The 21,313-nt window shown below is 44.8% G+C and overlaps 1 non-coding gene across 1 annotated transcript; it reads left to right on the top strand.

Annotated features, from left to right (window-relative positions):
* The first annotated feature begins 20,965 nt into the window (after positions 1–20,965).
* LOC140854429 (small nucleolar RNA R71) lies at positions 20,966–21,071 on the top strand. Its single transcript, XR_012137644.1, has one exon. It is a non-coding gene; the product is annotated as a small nucleolar RNA R71 (small nucleolar RNA).
* The last annotated feature ends 242 nt before the right edge of the window (positions 21,072–21,313 follow it).

The raw sequence follows: 21,313 nt of genomic DNA on the forward strand, positions 1-21,313 counted from the left end.
CCAATTGACACTTCATAAGCTCAATTATTGATTCTAGACCTAAATCTTTTGTTGTGTGATTCCATAGGTTCAATTCTATCTGTTAATGAGACATACAATGATCTCTATCAAAGTATCATTGAAACTCTTTTCAATAGATCAGAATAATTCTACTCTAGCTCATCAAAGATTGTCAATTCAGAACAACCCTAGTGAGCTCTCACAATCCATCAGTGACATCAGTAGTATGTAGTGGCAATCCAGTAGAATCGAAATAAACTTCTAGGTGTAGTTAACGTGTGATTCAGTCTCTCTATTGTAAGTCTCGACTAGATGACAGATCATGGATAAATTATCAAATCTCAATATCAGTCATATGATAGATTCGATCAGCTCAAGTTCAAATGTGATTCCTATGAAAATTTTTTTTCATCAATCACACAATTATGGCTACAGATTCTCAGACTTAGTCTCTCAAATTTCATAGGACTACTCCTTTCTACCAAGATCGATAGATCTCATCTTGATGCACACTCTACTCCTATAGTGGACCAACTGTCGCCAATATCCACTATAAGGACTTATTGAGACCTATGTTTATGTATCAATCAAACTCTAGCAGCTTCACTACGAGTAGTAGTGCCATCTCAGGTCAAAAGATCAGTCACACAACCATAGCATTGAGACGATCACTGATGATTGAATAAAAATTGAAGTGATCTCTCGTATGGTCACACTCAATACTAATTATTCTCTAACAACTATCCACACTCATTGTCCAGTGTCTCTACACTATAGACTAGAGACTCATCTATCCCGAAGAAAGCGATCTGTGCGTCAGTCTATCCGGATCGATCGTCATCCTCATTATAATCCTATGACTGGGAGCATTTAGAAATTAAATACGTCTCTAATTCTCAACACCTTGAGAATATGTATCAAAAGTTAAGTTCATGGATGATTTATGGACACATCACACTTGAATAAAAAATAAACTTGCCCTTTTATTGATCATATCAATATATTATGTACAAAATTATATCCTAGAGTTATTACAATGTGTCAGTCATATTGGCTTTTAGGATATATATTTAACATCCACATCTAGCCAGCAGGTTTGGATGTAAGTTGACCTAATTTGATTAGACTCCTAATCGATTAAGGTCCAAAATGAGCTAACCTGAGTTCAGTAATTAGAATCCTTTCTAATTGATGATCAAATTAAACTCTTTAATTCAATCATACCTATAAGTCAAGATTGACTTCTAGCAATATATCATGACTATCTAGAAGATATAAAATTTGATAAAAATATCAAATATACCCTTCAGTAATAAGTTACCATGTAATTTAATCCTTCAATCATCTCTGCAACCCAAATATGTTCATGAGTATGAAATTATGTCAAACTCAAACACATATTCATATTAATTCTCTATCAATCAATGATGACTCCAATGATGAAGCATTAGAAACTCTTTCTAATCTCCATCCCACTTTTGATCAAAAGATTTTTTTGAGTCATCTAGTGATGAGAATTCACAGGATGCAATCTCCTCTTACTAGAAGTGATCGATTCTTTGTTGACCAACTCACAACCTTCGTACACACTCCACCATATCTAGAACATCTTGTACATATCTTAATGCTATGCTTGGGTATGAACCAAAATATGGTTCATGTGCACAAGATTCCATGGTGATCTCAGGTCTAAGGATCACTTGCACAACTCTCACTTAGAGAATCATCTTTTGATATGCAAGTAAGGCTTCCATAAGATATTCTCTATCGGTGAGTCAATTCAGTGGATTTATTTCCAAATGAGCACCCACATCCTTATTAGTGTTCCCACACAAGTGGCTAGTGAGATCATCCACCCTCTTCATCAAGCATACATAGGATGTGCCAGTCTTTTCAGAACATTGATGCCTGACTTAATATTCTCATGATCAAAAATATTTAAGATTAGAGTTCTGAGATTTTAGATCTCACTGGCATGACCCATTCATGTCCTCAAAATCATTATCTTAATCTTTGAGATTCATCATAACATAGTAAGATGCAGCTAAAATGATAAATCAAATGCCTTATTTCATTATCAAATTTAAAGATATTATTAAATGAGTTGGAAGTTTACAAAGAAAAGTCTCATCGCATCACACATGCAATTGGCTTGTAGGACATTCTTCTTTCAGGTAGTTAGGAGCTGTCTAGAGTTAGGAGAACCCTAGTTAAGATTCTTCTTCTTTTCTCTTCTTTTCTTTTGATTAAAAACTTGATTGAAAACAACATAAAAACAATAGAAAACAAAGTGATTTCTCCACTTCCTTCGTGGAGAAGGGTGTCATGTTGACTAGTAAGAACTGATTTAATTTCTATTTCAAATCCAACAATCTCTACAATGGGAGAACCCAATCAGTCCCAAACCCTTAAGGATTTATGTTATCCAATCAATTCTGTCCAACCTTCTTGCATCAGGTTGCCTCAATCCATTACAAAAAACTTTGAAATTAAATCTCAAATTATCAATATGCTTTCAAAATTTACGGGAATAGAGGATGCATACATATTCATTAAAGAGTTTGAAGAGGTTTATGCAACCATGAGACTGCAATAACTGTCAGAGGATAAGGTTAAGCTAAGACTGATTAATTTTGTCCTTAAAGACAATGCTAAAAAGTGGCTCTATAGTCTTCCAAACCAATCTGTCACAACCTGAGAGTGTTAGATGTATGTCCTAGAAGCCAATATGACTGACACATTATAATAAATCTAAGACATAATTTTGTACTTAATATATTGATTTGATTAATAAAAGGATAAGTTTATTTTTTATTCAAGTGTGATATATCTTTGAATTATCTATGAAATTATTTTTTGATATATATTCTCAAGGTGTTGAGAATTAGAGACATGTATATAATTCCTAAATACTTTTGATCATAGTATTATCATGAGGACTATGATCGATCTGGATAGACTGATGCACAAATTGCTTTCTTCAGGATAGATGAGTCTCTGATCTATAGTGTAGAGACACTGAGTGATAAGTGCGAATAATTGTTAGAGAATAACTAGTACTGAGATAACCATATGAGAGATCACATGAATTTTTACTCGATCGTCAGTGATTGTCTCGATACTGTAGTTGTGTGAATAGTTCTTTGATCTGAGATGGTACAACTGCTTGTAGTGAGACTGCTGGAGTTTGACTGATACATTAATATGGGTCTCAATGAGCCCTTATAGTAGATATTGGCGATAGTTGGTCCACTATAGGAGTAGAGTATGCATCAAGATTGGATCTATCGACCTTGATAGAAAATGTTGGGTATAAAATACACGCGGCCGAAATTCCCATCAGAAAGGCTCCGCCCGGACTCCTACGGGAGCCGGGCTCCGCCTCCGACATCAGAAAGGCTCCGCCCGGACTCCTACGGGAGCCGGGCTCCACCTCCGACATCAGAAAGGCTCCGCCCGGACTCCTACAAGAGCCGGGCTCCACCTCCGACATCAGAAAGGCTCCGCCCGGACTCCTACGAGAGCCGGGCTCCACCTTCGACATCAGAGCATCAGAAAGGCTCCGCCCGGACTCCTACGGGAGCCGGGCTCCACCTCCGACATCAGAAAGGCTCCGCCCAGACTCCTACGGGAGCCGGGCTCTGCCTCCGACATCAGAAAGGCTCCGCCCGGACTCCTACGGGAGCCGGGCTCCACCTCCGACATCAGAAAGGCTCCGCCCGGACTCCTACGGGAGCCGGGCTCCACCTCCGACATCAGAAAGGCTCCGCCCGAACTCCTACGGGAGCCGGGCTCCACCTCCGACATCAGAAAGGCTCTGCCCGGACTCCTACGGGAGCTGGGCTCCACCTCCGATATCAGAAAGGCTCCGCCCGAACTCCTACGGGAGCCGGGCTCCACCTCCGACATCAGAAAGGCTCCGCCCAGACTCCTACGGGAGCCGGGCTCCACCTCCGACATCAGAAAGGCTCCGCTCGGACTCCTACGAGAGCCGGGCTCCACCTTCGACATCAGAGCATTAGAAAGGCTCCGCCCGGACTCCTACGGGAGCCGGGCTCCACCTCCGACATCAGAAAGGCTCCGCCCGGACTCCTACGGGAGCCGGGCTCCGCCTCCGACATCAGAAAGGCTCCGCCCGGACTCCTACGGGAGCCGGACTCCACATCAGAGCATCAGAAAGGCTCCGCCCGGACTCCTACGGGAGCCGGGCTCCGCCTCCGACATCAGAAAGGCTCCGCCCGGACTCCTACGGGAGCCGGGCTCCACCTCCGACATCAGAAAGGCTCCGCCCGGACTCCTACGAGAGCCGGGCTCCACCTTCGACATCAGAGCATCAGAAAGGCTCCGCCCGGACTCCTACGGGAGCCGGGCTCCACCTCCGACATCAGAAAGGCTCCGCCCGAACTCCTATGGGAGCCGGGCTCCGCCTCCGACATCAGAAAGGCTCCGCCCGGACTCCTACGGGAGCCGGGCTCCACCTCCGACATCAGAAAGGCTCCGCCCGGACTCCTACGGGAGCCGGGCTCCACCTCCGACATCAGAAAGGCTCCGCCCGGACTCCTACGAGAGCCGGGCTCCACGTTCGACATCAGAGCATCAGAAAGGCTCCGCCCGGACTCCTACGGGAGCCGGGCTCCACCTCCGACATCAGAAAGGCTCCGCCCGGACTCCTACGGGAGCCGGGCTTTGCCTCCGACATCAGAAAGGCTCCGCCCGGACTCCTACGGGAGCCGGGCTCCACCTCCGACATCAGAAAGGCTCCGCCCGGACTCCTACGGGAGCCGAGCTCCACCTCCGACATCAGAAAGGCTCCGCCCGGACTCCTACGAGAGCCGGGCTCCACCTTCGACATCAGAGCGGTTCCGCCCGGGCTCCTACGGAGGCCGGACTCCAACCACGGTCGAACCTCAATCGACAGATCCGCACCCCCTCGGCAGGTCGCGACAACAATCATGATCCTGTTCCAGGCCCTACAGCGGATTCTACGCGGCTCCAGCAGCGGACCCATTACTCCCTGACAGGCTGTACCAAACGGCCACGATTCTGTCCCGCTCCCTGCGGCAGGTGCTGTACGATCCCACTACTCACTGACAGCTAGCGGCAACGGACGCCGCCCCACTATCCGCAACAGGCCATACGTGGCAGACTATGACAATAGCCACGAGTCTACCCCACCACTCTCCGCAGTTAATTTCCCTGACCGTGGGCGGCCCACTACCAGACGGTTGCAGGTGTCACCATCAATCCGTTGCCCCCTCTGCCTATAAAAGGGGATCCAGATACGTTATTCTCTAAGCTCATTTTTCTTATCTCAAAACTCTGCTAAATTCTCCGTTCGAGCACTCCATTCTTGTTGAGGCAGAGAACTGACTTGAGCATCGGAGGGTCTTGCCGGAGCAACCCCACCTCTGGTTTAGACTTCCCTTGCAGGTCCCGACGGCGACCGCGGCTTCCTCAACTCCAGCTTCTCCGGCGCGGGCGGATTTTTGCACCAACAGGATTGGCGCTAGAAGAAGGGCAGCGAATCTTCGCAGCACCCTTGTTCTTAAAGGAGCGCTCAACGGATCCGCTTCCGGCCATCTTTTCCGGCATCCAAGCCTCCTTTCCCTGTCCGATGCCTTCTCGCGGGGTTTCTGCACAACTACCTCTGGCTATGACCGTCGATAAAGGGTGGTCGGGCGACCAGTCTCCACGGGATTTCGTTAATGTCGTCTCGGGGGAATCCCGGCAGGAGGCGATCGGCAAATCAACTGCGCCCCCCAAGCGGCAAAATGTCGAGGAACCCATAGCCTTCACTGAAGAAGATGCCCAGGGAGTCCAATTCCCTCACAACGACGCGGTCGTAGTTTCCTTGAACATAGCAAATTATGATGTCTGTCGCGTTCTCGTCGACAACGGAAGTTCGGCTGACATCTTGTTCTACAACGCCTTTTCAAGAATGACCACTCTTGGCGGTCATCTAAGGCCAATGTGCTCCCCCTTGATAGGGTTTACTGGTGACGCCGTTCCTACGGAAGGAACGATAGCTCTAACTGTGACCGCGGGTCAGCATCCAAAGCAGTCCAGGGCTCTGGTGAATTTCCTGGTGGTAAAGGCGCCATCTGCCTACAATGCAATTCTTGGCCGTCCCGGCCTCAATGCCCTCAAAACCGTTGTTTCAACCTATCATTTGAAGTTGAAGTTCCCCACTGACAAAGGGATTGGAGAAATTCGGGGAGACCAGGCGCTGGCCAGGCACTGCTACAATATTGCCCTGCAAAGAAGCGATCAAGCGGACCTTTGTCCAGTCGACGGGTTGGATGCGCGCGACGACCTCACTGAAGAGAGGGGCGGCCCGATCGAGGACCTAATACCAATTCCTTTGAACGATGGGAATGCGGAGCACGTGGTGTTGATTGGCTCCAACCTGGAGGAGGAGGTGCGGACGCATCTCGTGGACTTTCTCCGAAGAAATGCGGACGTTTTCGCATGGGTCCCGGCGGATATGCCGGGGATCGAGACAGAGGTCATGGAACATCACCTGGCGGTCGACCCTAAACATCGGCCAACAAAAGAAAAAATCCGGAGTCATGCCCCAGAGAGGCAGAAGGAGATAGCCGAGGAAGTGGATAAACTTCTCAAGGCCGGATTCATCAAGGAGGTCAATTATCCAGAGTGGATCTCCAATGTTGTCTTGGTCAAGAAAGCAAACGGCAAGTGGAGGATGTGTATCGACTTCAAAAAAGCTGAATAAAGCTTGCCCAAAGGACAGCTACCCCCAGCCCAGGATCGACCAACTGGTGGACGCTACCTCGGGCCACGAGCTTCTCACTTTCATGGACGCATTCTCCGGCTATAACCAGATTAGGATGGCATCGGAAGATGAAGAAAAGACTGCTTTTATCACTAGTCGCGGCCTTTACTGCTACAGGGTTATACCGTTCGGCCTCAAGAACGCAGGCGCAACCTATCAGCGATTGGTAAATAAAATCTTCAAAGAACAAATCGGCCGAAACATGGAGGTGTACGTGGACGATATGCTCGTGAAAAGTAGATCTTCCGAAAATCATGTTGCCGACCTCGAGGAAGCTTTTGGCGCTCTTCGAAAATACAGAATGAAGCTGAACCCGACCAAATGTGCTTTTGGGGTAACCTCAGGAAAGTTCCTGGGCTTCATGGTGTCGGGGCGTGGGATTGAGGCCAATCCGGAGAAAATTCGCGCCATCCAGGAGATGGCCGCCCCGCGGTCGATCAAGGAGGTTCAGTGCCTCACTGGGAGGATCGCAGCTCTTAATCGCTTTATCGCGAGGTCGGCTGAGCGATGTTTGCCCTTCTTCCAAACCCTCAAACAGTTGAAGAACTTCTGTTGGACCCCTGAATGTCAACAGGCATTCGAGGAATTAAAGAGCTACCTTAGCTCACCTCCACTACTGGCAAAGCCCGAACCTGGGGAGGAGTTATTTTTGTACCTGGCAATCTCTCCCACATCCCTCGCGGCAGTCCTTGTCAAAAAAGAAATAAAAATCCAGCGGCCGGTCTACTACATTAGCCGCGTGCTAAGGGACGCCGAGACCAGGTATACTAAATTAGAGAAACTGACCTACGCTTTGTTGATTGCAGCTCGGAGACTCCGACCTTACTTTCAAGGGCACACGGTGACGTTGCTCACCGACCAACCGATCAAAGCGGTTTTGCACCGAGCTGATATTTCTGGGAGAATGGCGAAATGGGCAATCGAGCTCACAGAATTCGACATCAACTACCAGCCTAGGCCGGCAATAAAGGTCCAGGTATTGGCGGATTTCATAGTAGAATGCACCGTCCCTGAGGAGGCCGAACCTGAGCAAAGCAAAATTGACGACCTGAAGACTCAACCGGACTCCTCCGACGAAGAAGCCAGTTCCTTCGATAGCTTTTGGACCCTCCACGTGGACGGATCTTCCAACATGGCGGGCGCTGGTGCAGGCCTGATCTTGACCAGCCCGGAGGGAGTCATCGTGAAGTACGCTCTGCGTTTCGGATTCCCCGCAACAAACAATGGAGCAGAATATGAAGCTCTAATCGCAGGATTGAGGGTCGCTAAGGAGCTTGGAATAAACCAACTCCGGGTGCACAACGATTCCCAACTTATAGTGGGACAAGTCAGCGGGAGCTTTGAAGCGCGGGAGGACAGTATGGCCAAATATCTTGAGAAGGTGAAGGAATTCACCCCCGCCTTCAACAATTTTGACATCAAGCAAATTCCAAGATCGGAGAATGCCAGAGCCGATTTCCTCTCCAAGCTAGCAACATCGGCTCCGGCCGAATTGCCCAAAAGCGTCCTCTTTGAAGTTTTAAAGCACCCAAGTACGGAAGAACCGCAGCTCGTAATGGATATTGACCACGAGCCCAGCTGGGTCGACCCGCTGATAACCTATCTTAGAGATGGGATTCTCTCCCAAGATGCGAAAGAGGCCCGAAAACTCCGAAATCAAGCATCCCGGTACATCCTCTATGAGGGAAAATTGTACAAGAGATCGTACTCCTTGCCTCTCTTGAGATGTCTCCGACCCTCAGAAGCCGACTACGCTTTATGGGAAGTGCACGAGGGAGTTTGCGGAAGCCATTTGGGTGCCAGATCTCTATCCCACAAACTACTCCGCCAAGGGTACTACTGGCCAACAATGCATCATGATTCAATCGAATATGTCAAAAAATGCGATCGATGCCAAAGGTACGCCAACGTCCAGAGACAACCTGCTACCGAACTCACACCCCTGAGTGCCCCATGGCCTTTTGCACAATGGGGGATGGATATTCTTGGCCCCTTTCCCATGGCGTCCGGTCAAAGGAAATTCCTCCTTGTAGCAATCGACTACTTCACCAAATGGGTCGAGGCCGAACCACTAGCCAAAATCACAGAAGCGAAAGTGCAGGATTTCGTCTGGAAATCAGTAGTGTGCAGGTTCGGTTTACCTCAATCACTGATCACTGATAATGGACGGCAATTCGCGGGAGCCAGATTTGCTGAATTCTGTGAAGACCTAAACATCTCCCATAAGTTCACATCAGTGGCCCATCCCCAGGCAAACGGCGAAGCCGAGGTAACGAACAGAACCCTTTTGCAGGGAATCAAGACAAGGCTTGAAAAAGCGAAAGGAACTTGGGCGGACGAGCTTCACCATGTGCTATGGGCGTACCGAACTACCCAGAGGTTGCCTACAGGAGAGACTCCCTTTGCTCTAGCCTTTGGTACAGAAGCCATCATCCCGATCGAACTCAAACTCCTGTCGGCACGAGTCGTGGCGTTCGACGAACCCCAGAATGCACAAAATCTCAGGGCCAACCTCGACCTACTGGAAGAAAGGCGGGAGATCGCTCAGGTCCGAATGGCGGCCTACAGACAGAAGGTTGCCCGATATTATAACGCCCGAGTCAAGAACAGGACATTTAGAGTGGGGGATCTTGTACTCCGACGAGCTACTGTCTCACAGCCGCAGGCCCAGGGGAAGCTAGCCCCAAATTGGGAAGGACCTTATGAGATCAAAGAAGTAGTCCGACCTGGGACTTATTATCTTAAGGAGCTCGGAGGGGCCGACCTCCCGCGACCATGGAACTCAGAAAACTTACGGGTATACTACCAGTGATTTCATCCTAATCGAAAAATGTGTGCCCACTTGTCTAGGGACAATTCAAGCAGACGGTATCAAAAACGAGAATGCAATCTTACAAAAGTCGAAGGCCCGGTTCCTTTAGACCGGATGGGGGGAGAGGCCTCACAACGCCCATATGTGCCCCCACAGCCCTGTTAGGGACAGGAGGAGAACCTCGCCCTAACTTGAGCAAAGTCGAAGGCCCGGTTCCTTTAGACTGGATGGGGGGAGAGGCCTCACAACGCCCATATGTGCCCCCACAGCCCTGTTAGGGACAGGAGGAGAACCTCGCCCTAACTTGAGCAAAGTCGAAGGCCCGGTTCCTTTAGACCGGATGGGGGGAGAGGCCTCACAACGCCCATATATGCCCCCACAGCCCTGTTAGGGACAGGAGGAGAACCTCGCCCTAACTTGAGCAAAGTCGAAGGCCCGGTTCCTTTAGACCGGATGGGGGGAGAGGCCTCACAACGCCCATATGTGCCCCCATAGCCCTGTTAGGGACAGGAGGAGAACCTCGCCCTAACTTGAGCAAAGTCGAAGGCCCGGTTCCTTTAGACCGGATGGGGGGAGAGGCCTCACAATGCCCATATGTGCCCCCACAGCCCTGTTAGGGACAGGAGGAGAACCTCGCCCTAACTTGAGCAAAGTCGAAGGCCTGGTTCCTTTAGACCGGATGGGGGGAGAGGCCTCACAACGCCCATATATGCCCCCACAGCCCTGTTAGGGACAGGAGGAGAACCTCGCCCTAACTTGAGCAAAGTCGAAGGCCCGGTTCCTTTAGACCGGACGGGGGGAGAGGCCTCGCAGCGCCCATACGTGCCCCCGCAGCCCTATCAGGAACAGGAGGAGAACCTCGTCCTGACATGAACGGGGAGTAAGGCCCAGACTCCTACGGGAGCCGGGTTCCGCCACAAAAGGTTTTGCCCGGACTCCTACGGGAGCCGGGTTCCGCCACCAAAAGGTTTCGCCCGGACTCCTACGGGAGCCAGGTTCCGCCACCAAAAGGTTTCGCCCGGACTCCTACGGGAGCCGGGTTTCGCCACCAAAAGGTTTCGCCCGGACTCCTACGGGAGCCGGGCTCCACCTTCGACATCAGAGCGGCTCCGCCCGGACTTCTACGGAAGCTGGACTTTACTTATGACTTTGATTACAGAAAGACTTTGCCCTAATTCTCATGAAAACTATGCTACTTCAACTTCCAGGAGCTTCTTCGAACCTGGCCCCAACTCCAGTGGAGAAAGATCCCAGTAAACCTAACAAGTGGATATCTCCTAACGGCAGGAAAAACCGAAAAGAAGCCCGGCGAAGGACGACCCCACATGAACTGAAAAGGTCGCCGACGGTCTTGGAACGGCATGACACAGGCAAAGAGAAGGAAAGAAGTTCGACAGTCAATTATTTGACATGAGAGGTAAACAAGGTACTGAAATCACTATTTTATTTGATAGAAGCACACGTTACAGGACCCGACGGGTCAGGAAAAAGAGAAAAAGAAAATACATGTCTCGCAAAGCACGGTTCGGGCAGGATGAACCGGAGGCCGATCCAAGCTGCAAATTCCTCTTCCCATCTCTGTTCTTCTCAGTCGCATTCTCCAGAGCGTGTAACATCTCTCGCCCCATCTCTCTTCATTCTGTTCCCAAAGTCCCGGCCTTAGCGAGAAAGGGGTGGGATTGATCTCCGGAGGCGGCGGGGGTAACGACGGCAGTAACGAAGACCTGTTTCAAGAAGAGCCGTAGCCATGACGGCCGCCACCTGAGACGCTCCGGCAAGGTCGGCATGCGCTACTTCCACCGTCTCCGCAACAAGTTCTACCGCCCCGCCGTCGACCGTCTCTGGTCCCTTGGCCCCGACGGCGTCAAGGATCCCGTCATGACTTGTGACGTCTATTCTGCCCTCTTGACCGGTATTGCCCCGCCTTACTGCTCCGAAATTTGCGGGCAGAATAGCTTCTACAACAGCCCCCGATATTAAACCCCTGTTGTTGAAGGAATTCTTCCTTGGGCCCCCTCCGAGATGACAGAGATTCTCACCAACCGTCGTCCTCCTCCTCACCTTCCTCCGAGCCCTAACAATCCCCTCAAGAACAGCCTCCAAAGTTGAGGACATGGTGTGGAAACCCTCAGAGAAAGATTGATAGGCAAAAGGCGGCGGGAATTGGTGCGAGGGGAGCAAGACTCTCAGGGGAAAAGAAGAACGCCAAGATGAGACCGTGAATGGATCGAAGGGCTTAAATAGCCGGCGGATCCTCGCACAGTTATGACGGCGAGAATTCCTGGGCCAGATGGTGTGTGCCGCGTGTCGCGCTTATCCACTTCGTTGCTATCGAGGGTTGACCGCTCACAGATTCCCACAGAGCGACGCCTGGGATCGCATTTCAACGGGGGTTTCGAAAAGACTTTTCAAGTCACCTTTGCCAAAAAATGGATTCTGACACGCGCACATTAAGTGGGGGCAGCTGCGCACAGGGATCGAGGGGGCAATTTCGGCTGCGCATCTCTTTCTCTGTGTACTTCCTTCGCTTGAAATTCAAACTTGGAAGTAGGGGGACTGGTGTTGGGTATAAAATACCCACGACTGAAATTCCCATCAGAAAGGCTCCGCCCGGACTCCTACGGGAGCCGGGCTCCGCCTCCGACATCAGAAAGGCTCCGCCCGGACTCCTACGGGAGCCGGGCTCCACCTCCGACATCAGAAAGGCTCCGCCCGGACTCCTACGGGAGCCGGGCTCCACCTCCGACATCAGAAAGGCTCCGCCCAGACTCCTACGAGAGCCGGGCTCCACCTTCGACATCAGAGCATCAGAAAGGCTCCGCCCGGACTCCTACGGGAGCCGGGCTCCACCTCCGACATCAGAAAGGCTCCGCCCGGACTCCTACGGGAGCCGGGCTCCGCCTCCGACATCAGAAAGGCTCCCCCCGGACTCCTACGGGAGCCGGGCTCCGCCTCCGACATCAGAGCGGTTCCGCCCGGGCTCCTACGGAGGCCGGACTCCAACCGCGGCCGAACCTCAATCGACAGATCCGCACCCCCTCGGCAGGTCGCGACAACAATCATGATCCTGTTCCAGGCCCTACAGCGGATTCTATGCGGCTCCAGCAGCGGACCCATTACTCCCTGATAGGCTGTACCAAACGGCCACGATTCTGTCCCGCTCCCTGCGGCAGGTGCTGTACGATCCCACTACTCACTGACAGCTAGCGACAACGGACGCCGCCCCACTATCCGCAACAGGCCATACGTGGCAGACTATGACAATAGCCACGAGTCTACCCCACCACTCTCCGCAGTTAATTTCCCTGACCGTGGGCGGCCCACTACCAGACGGTTGCAGGTGTCACCATCAATCCGTTGCCCCCTCTGCCTATAAAAGGGGATCCAGATACGTTATTCTCTAAGCTCATTTTTCTTATCTCAAAACTCTGCTAAATTCTCCGTTCGAGCACTCCATTCTTGTTGAGGCAGAGAACTGACTTGAGCGTCGGAGGGTCTTGCCGGAGCAACCCCACCTCCGGTTTAGACTTCCCTTGCAGGTCCCGGCGGCGACCGCGGCTTCCTCAACTCCAGCTTCTCCGGTGCGGGCGGATTTTTGCACCAACAAAAAAGAATAGTCCTATGAGATTTAAAAGGCTAAGTCCTTGAGTCTATGATCACAGCAGAATGATTGATAGAAAAAAATTTTCATAGAAATCATAATTGGACTTGGGCTGATCAAATCTATCATATGACTGATGTTGAGATTTGATAATTTATTCCTGACCTACCATCTAGTCAGGACTCATGATAGAGGGACTGAATCACACGTTAACTATACTTTGAGATTTTTTTTGATTCTACTGGGTTGCCACTATATACTATTAGGTGTCACTGATGGATTGTGAGAGCTCACTAGGATTGCTCTGGATCGACAATCTTTGATGAGTTAGAGTGAAATTATTTTGATCCATTGAAAAGAGTTTCAATAATACTTTGATAGAGATCATTGTATATTTCACTATCAGATAGAATTAAACCTATGGGGTCATACAATAAAGAGATTAGATCTGAAATAAGCAATTGATTTACAAAGTCTCCATTGGATTTAAAAAAATCTTATTGGATTTAAAGTAACCTTGCTAGCACATGGTTGGACCCAATTTTCTCTTTAAGTTTAAATTTTTTATTTGATAAGATAATTCAAACTTAATTACCTGCTAATAACCTAAATAAATTAAATTTATAGGGCTCTAATTATTGAGTACCTAAGGTTTTAGATCAAATGAATTAAGGGTGCAAGTCTTTAATTTATTTTCTTGATAGTTTTTATGGGGCGCCACTTGATTTAATCAAGTTGGGTGTGTCCCATCATTAAAGGATGTGTAGACCCTTTATGGGGCATCCCTTAGATGTACTTTGGGGTGTGATTTAGTGGGTGTAAGGGCTCTAAGAGTTGGGGTCTAATAGGTTTCCTAAAGAAAGTTGAATAACTTAAGTTATTAGGAAACCTAATGCAAGTAGGACTTATATTAAGAGCTTGTTTAAGATTGAATAGGATTCAATCCTTATGTCTATTTAAAGGAGCTTCCCTTAAGGTCCCTCAGCATCCAAACTAGCAGCCCCATGCCCCCACTTAGAATGCCCCCATGCCCTCTCTTCTCCTCCCCTTGGATGTCCACACGCCCCACCCTTGGGCATCCCACTTCTTCACACCCATAAGGGCTTTGGGTGTCTCCTTTAAGTGCTGGTTTTTGGTGCTTGGTAGTAGTGTATTTAAAGGAAGAAAAGCTAGAGAAGAAGAGAAGAAGAAGATCAAGAAAAGGATCAAAAAGTTGATTGCGATCCAGGCTTCATTCAGATTCACAGGCTGAATTTTCTTAGAGAAGAAAATCAATCTTAAGAGAGCTGTTCCAGGTTGATTCTGAGTAGATACTCATAGAGACCAAGCACTTACATGGCTAAGAGAGATCTTCTTCTCTTCCAGATCTATATTTGAAGAAAAAAATTATGAAACAGGTATGCGATTCAATCACATATTAAATTTTAGTATATATTCAATTTCAGCATATGAAGTAGATCCTAGTAGTTTATGTTTTATGCATGCATGATAAAGAATAAAAGATATTTTAATCTTCTATTCTGTTGCTATATTTAATTTTTTTTTTTTAAACATACATGCATGCCCCGACATGAAAAATCAAATAATGGTATCAGAGCCACGGATTTCATATGCATGAAATTGATATATATATTTTAAAAAGAGTTTCAAAATTTGATTTTTCTTTAATACATGAGATGTATAGATAAATATTTTAAATCTAAATTTTATTTTGAATTTGATTTTAGAACATATAGTTGATATGTCGAAGCATGCATGGATCTAAATTTTAATCTAGAATGATTTCTATTTCATGTTCATGTGATATGTAGATGCATGCATAAATCTAAAATTTTATTTGATCTGATTCATGATTCATATATGAGATATATGATTGCATATTTAGATCACAAAATTAAATTTTAATATGCTTCATGATTAGTATATGAGATATATGATATCATGTATTGATTTGAATTTTATTTAAATCTGAATTATACATGCATATATGAGATATATGTTTGTATGTTAAATTTAAAAATTATTTTTATAATTTAAAACTTATCTTTTATGTAAAGAATTTAGATCTAAAATTTAATTTTAAAATCTAAAATTTATGTTTGTGCATGAGGATTTTGATTATGAAAAAATCAAAAATTAGGTCATGTAATATGATTGCATCTAAAATTTTTGATTTGAACATTATGGATTTAATTCGATTAAATAATTGATCAAACCAAGTCAAGTGTTGATTATGGTTTGATCAATTAAGTTATATGATCATGCAATTATTGTAGATCAAATCGATTGAATCTCATATGTAGAATCTATTAACCTAAAGACCTAATTTAGCTCGATGGTTTGTGACTAATTCACTTAAGCTAACTTATTTGGACCAATTGATCTATTGGTGTCTAAGGCAAGTAATTGAGATATGATTATTTAATTAATTTCATTCGCTTACCTGATCAATTTATTGATGTCTAAGAAAAGCAACGAGGAGACCCCCATCGATCTCCACTTACTTGGCCAATTCGAAAGATTGGATCTTTAATTAGGTTGCTTGGTATTTTTGATTTAGCCCATGCCAATTAGATCGATCATATGATGACTGATTAAATAAGATCTAAACCTAAATCTCTCCATAAATATTAAGTCCATAGGTCTTCCACCATTGTAGATATGTGGGCGTGCTACTGGTTTTGATTGTTCTCGGCTGGTTACAGTGGTTTAGTTGTATCAAAAATACGCAATCACTCTATTAGCAAAGTGTTGCTCCAGGATAAGGATGGGATTCGTTCTGATAACTGTTAGGTGAGGGACCCAATGACAGCCTTGTGCCTGCTTGTGAACGATGGGTCGGGCTTAACTAAGGAGTGGGGTTAATAATTATTAGATGAGCCCACTTGACTTAGAGATCAAGTCGCTGTAATATGCTTAAAGAAGCATCTGGCCAAAGAGTTGTTCACACATCAATGTGCATGTTACCAATAACTGTTAGATGAGGTACATGACATCGGTAGGACCACAGCATCTACTAGAAATCTTTTTGTCGTGTTAGGGTTTCTGTTTCTCACTCGAAGAGTGGAAGGATCCAAAAAATTAGTGAGAGTCATTGTTTGCATCTTAAAGTTCCTAGAAACAAATATAACTTTAAAGTACAAAAATTTAACTTGAATTTCTACTCTCACAGTTAAACAATGTCAGCCTCAAACCCTCTAGCCCGCATCCTTAAAATCAATTGTTCGACTAGAACTAATTACAAAGACTGGTTCAGAAATCTCAGGATTATGCTAATCTAAAAAAAATTAGATCATGTACTCAACTAGGAACCTATAGTATTACCAAACTGTCCTACTGCTGAGCAAAGGGCTGCCTTTGAAAAGTGGATGGATGAAGATAGTCGAGTCAAGTGCTATGTGCTGGCTTCTATATCAAATGAGTTATAAAGCCAGTATGAGTATATGCCCACTGCCAGGGCTATAATCACTGATGCGTAGTCGTTGATAGCACCAAAAATAACTCTACTCACTACGTAGGTAGGATGAGTCGAGATCGTATCCTCAGGGACCTTGGACTAAGTTGAGATTACAAAATAAAAGAAAGAAGTATTATTTTGATTTAGAAAATAAATTATTTTAAAATTGATATAATTAGAAAATAAAGAGCTCGGGAGTTTTGAATTAATTTTGCACTAGCAGAGTTGTATCTCTTTTTTAATTAAATAGATGTGATTAATCTTAGGAAAAATACCTATCTTTCTTTGACACACCCCGTACCTATAGATCATGGCATGTCTCCGAAAATTACTTGGTAAATAACTCTTCTTTCCTCGGCACGCCCCGTACCCATAGATTACGGTGCGTCTCCAAAAAGTAAAAGTTGTTCCTACTATTAATCTAACAGGAAAGTATAAATAAAAGCATATAAAAGAGAGCAAATAAAAAACTCATGATGATTTAAATAAAAAGCATAATCTTTATTGCATATAAAAAAATATAAGAAAGTTTAGAACAATAAACCATCTCTGTGTCGTTACAAAAATTTTTCTCCTCTTCTTAGACCGCTAGCCTAGCTGCTCATGGAGTAGTCTCTTTCTATTCCTCTATGCAAGGCTCTAGAAGAATTTCTGGGCTCTCCCTCCAATGGGAGTACAAAAGCCTTTTTATAGGTGTTAGGAGGGAGGAGTTTTACATGATTTTTCGATGTGGGACTAAAGAAAATACTAAGGACTAAAAGATGGATGGATGAGATGGAAAGATCACAAACAGATAAAGAAAATACAAATTCTTCCTCTTGAAGTATTTTCAAATATCATATTTTTTTTCTTTTAATAAGCATTTGTTCGTCACTGTGTCCACAGCATCAAATTCCCCACGAACCTGCCTGCCTCACGCCCGCGCCCACTGCCTCGCCCGCGTTGCTTTCGCGTCGCGCCCGCGTTGCTTCCGCGTGAGCCTTCTGCACACTCACGCACACGTTAATGCTTCAAAAAGAAACTTTTTTATTTCAAAAAGAAACTTTTGTTTCTTTACAATTACATCTATATCCTTTTGGATTCCTTGCATAGTATCTTCATTTTCTATAATACCATATGCATCCTTCTTTTATTTTAATTTTATTTTAAGTCTAATTTTCTTCAAACTTGAGTCTTTTTGATCTATGAATCAGACTCTTTGTATCGGCGATCATCTTTCCTGTAAAATATAAAAAGAAGCATCAAATTCTTAATAAATAAAATAAATTAAATATGATTTTCTGCTTTAAATGACTTAAATTAAGTGTTTATCACACCCTCCAACTTGAATTTTGCTCATCCTCGAGTAAAATAGATATATCAGCATTGTGTACCGACTCGATTTTGAATCAAAAATTAGGTTAGGCATCCCAAAAGGTAGATGATACCTGATCAGACCATTAAAGAGATACTTCATTGGATTATCAATTTGACCCAATTAGTGGCTGAGTATTAACTAAAAAAATTTTAAGAGCTTTTCTTTCACCAACTCTCTACTTTACTCTTTAAATCCTCTAACTTAATGTGAGAGGGGTTTATTATCTTCTTGCAATTTAGTCCCCTTATTATCCACTTTTTTTTTTAACATTGTCCACCTTTTTACGCGAACCACAACACTTACTTAGGCGAAGGGGCCTAGTTATTCAGTAGGAAATCAATATTTTTTTTTTTTAAATAAAAAGTATATTTTAAAGAGAATTTTTGCATACCTCGACTTTTCCACCCAATCTCTCATGAAGCAGATTCTTTATTGAGATCAGTAAGAAGAGGGTTGTAGAATCACTTCTAAAATTTGATCTAGTCTAAACCTTACCATTCATTGAGTTTTCTTAATAATTTATTCCTCAGTATCTCTAAAATTATCTTGACCGTTAATTATTCATTTATTAGGATGCCTAATTGACTCTTAATGAAAATAAAATTCAGATACATAAAACTAATTATTTCTGACCATACTCGAGGATTTGATTAATTATCATTTCCTTCCCCCCCAACTTAATCTACATTGTCCTCAATGAAGTAGGAAAGCAAAGAAAATAAAAGGAGAGAGTGCACCTGGGATAATTTTGCTTCGAAAGTTGAAGATATCTTCATTGATTAATAGGCTCTTGTTCTAAATTTTTGTAGCTGCAGTAAAGTAAAAAAAAATATGAAATCGTTGGGTTGCCTCCCAACAAATGCTAAGTTTTACGTCTTCAACCAGACGTCAAGTTTATTGACAGACTCTTCCATACAGAGCGGTCCTTTATTAAAAAAATGAAGATCAGTTAAAACAAAATAAAAGAAATTTGGGTTGCCTCTCAAAAAGTGCTAAGTTTAACATCTTCAGCCAGACGTCATATGCAATAAAACCAACAAAAGGTGGGTAATGGCTCATACTTGATTGTCCATGGAGGAGTGGTTTTATCGTGTGGTGTATCCAACAAGATGTTAACTTCTTTCATATATCCCTCAAAGTCATACACTCCAAAGTGAGCCAAGCAAGTATCTAAGGGGTCTGGTGCTTAAAATTATGGGTGTTGCATCTTCTATAATATCTTCTAGTGTATCTACTTTGAAGCAACTATTCATTGATGGTCCTTGGGAAGCACCAAACACATTCAGTCTCAGTTTCTTATTCCCAAATGATACGTCCATGACTCCTGTCCTACAATTAATGCATGCATTTGCCGTAGCTAGGAAGGATCATCCTAAGATAATGAGAATTTGTCTTGGGTTGCCACTTAGTTTCATGTCGAGAATCAAAAAATCAACTGGAAAGTAAAACTCATCTATCTTGATCAAGACATCCTCAAGCATTCCACGTGGTTCTTTAATTGATCGGTCGGCTAACTGCAGTGTGACTGATGTGGGTTTCAGTTCTTCGAATCCAAAAAGTTCATACATCGAACTAGGTAAAAGATTCATACTTGCCCCTAAGTCCAGAAGAGCTTTTTGAATGTGATAATCTCCTATAACATAGGAAATGATAGGGGCTCCTGGGTCCTTAAGCTTTGGAGGAGTGGCATGCTGGATGACAGAACTAGCCTATTCAGTGAGACGTACTTTCTTTGGGATTTGTGATCTAGATTTATATTTTTGGTGCACAAATTCTTCAAAAATTTGGCATAAGCAGGGACCTGTTTAATTGCGTCTAAAAGGAAAAGATTAATTTGGACTTGCTTAAACAATTCCAACATCTCGTCGAGTCTTCCTCCCTTCTTATCTGCAAGAATAGGGGCTTTCAGAGCATCCAAAAATGGGACTTTAGGCAAATAAGATGATTCCAGTGCAGTTGGTTCATTCTCTATTTTAAGGTCCTCCTTGTTCTTGGGTGATTTGGATTCGGTTAGAGGTTTAGGGTTGGTCTCATTGATTTTACAAGTGTGTTCAATGACCTTCCCACTTCTCAGAGTCATGATTGATTTGGCATATTCAGAAAAAGCTTCTGGGGTATTAGAACTCTCAATCACAAATTACCCTCTTGGGTTGCTCTCGGGTTGGCTAGATAATTTTTCTCCTTCCCTTCTACTGAATGCAGTCGCTAGTTGACCTATTTGGGTCTCTAGCTTAGCAATGGATTGTGTGTGGGAGTTAAGGATCTGAGTGTTGACTTCTAATCGTTCTAGTGCTTTCAGAACTTTTTCCTCAAAAGCTGAGCTGTGACCTGTAGTAGACGGTTGAGGAGTATTTTGAAATTGATGGTATGGTCCATGCCTATATGTTGGGTCTTGATATTGAGGTCGAGGTGTGGCAGGGCCAACCACGGGTTGTGGTCTCTAGAAAAAATTTAGATGGTCTCTCTAGTCGGGGTTATAAGTGTTCGAATATGGATCATTTCCTGATCTGCGAGCTTGTTGGACTTGAGCTTGCTGAACCTGCTCATGCATAAACTCAGAAAATTGAGGTGCGGCTGGGCATTCACTAACAAAATGGTTCGGACTTGCACACAATGCACAAACTTCTTGGATTGGATTAGGTGGAATCGGAGATTGTCCAGTATTTAGAAGACGGTCTAATTTTTGGGATAGTTCATCTACCTTACTGTGGATATCCATGACATTTCCAATATGATAAATTCCACTTCTTTTTTGTTGAAGCATGGGTTGTTCTCTAGAGGTGGTAGACATATGATGTAGAGAATTCTCACTAAGTGTTTCAAAGAGCTGCCAGGCTTCATCCTCACACTTTAGCATGAATGTCCCACCACATGATGCATCAACCATTTGTCGGTGTTTCTCCGATAGATCATCATAAAAATACTGACAAAGTTGCCATTTAGGGACAGCATGGTGTGGACATTTACGAATGAGATCCCTTAACCTTTCCCATGTCTCATGAAAAAGTTCACCCTCCAATTGGGAAAAATTGATGATAGCTTTTCTAATTTGATTTGTTTTTTCAATTGGAAAGTATTTCTTGAGAAATTCTCGCTGAAGATGTTCCCAAGTTGAAATGGTTATAGAGTCTAAGGAGTTTAACCAATGTTTGGCTTTGTCCTTAAGTAAGAAAGGGAACAGTTTCAACCTAAGGGCATCATCTGAGAAGTTTTGAATTTTTACTGTAGAATAAATTTTAAGAAATTCATCCAAGTGTTTGTATGGGTCCTCGTTACTAAGTCCATAGAATGAT

The sequence above is a fragment of the Elaeis guineensis genome, chromosome 16 (assembly GCF_000442705.2).
Source record: "Elaeis guineensis isolate ETL-2024a chromosome 16, EG11, whole genome shotgun sequence".
In the NCBI taxonomy this organism is placed as follows: Eukaryota; Viridiplantae; Streptophyta; class Magnoliopsida; order Arecales; family Arecaceae; genus Elaeis; species Elaeis guineensis.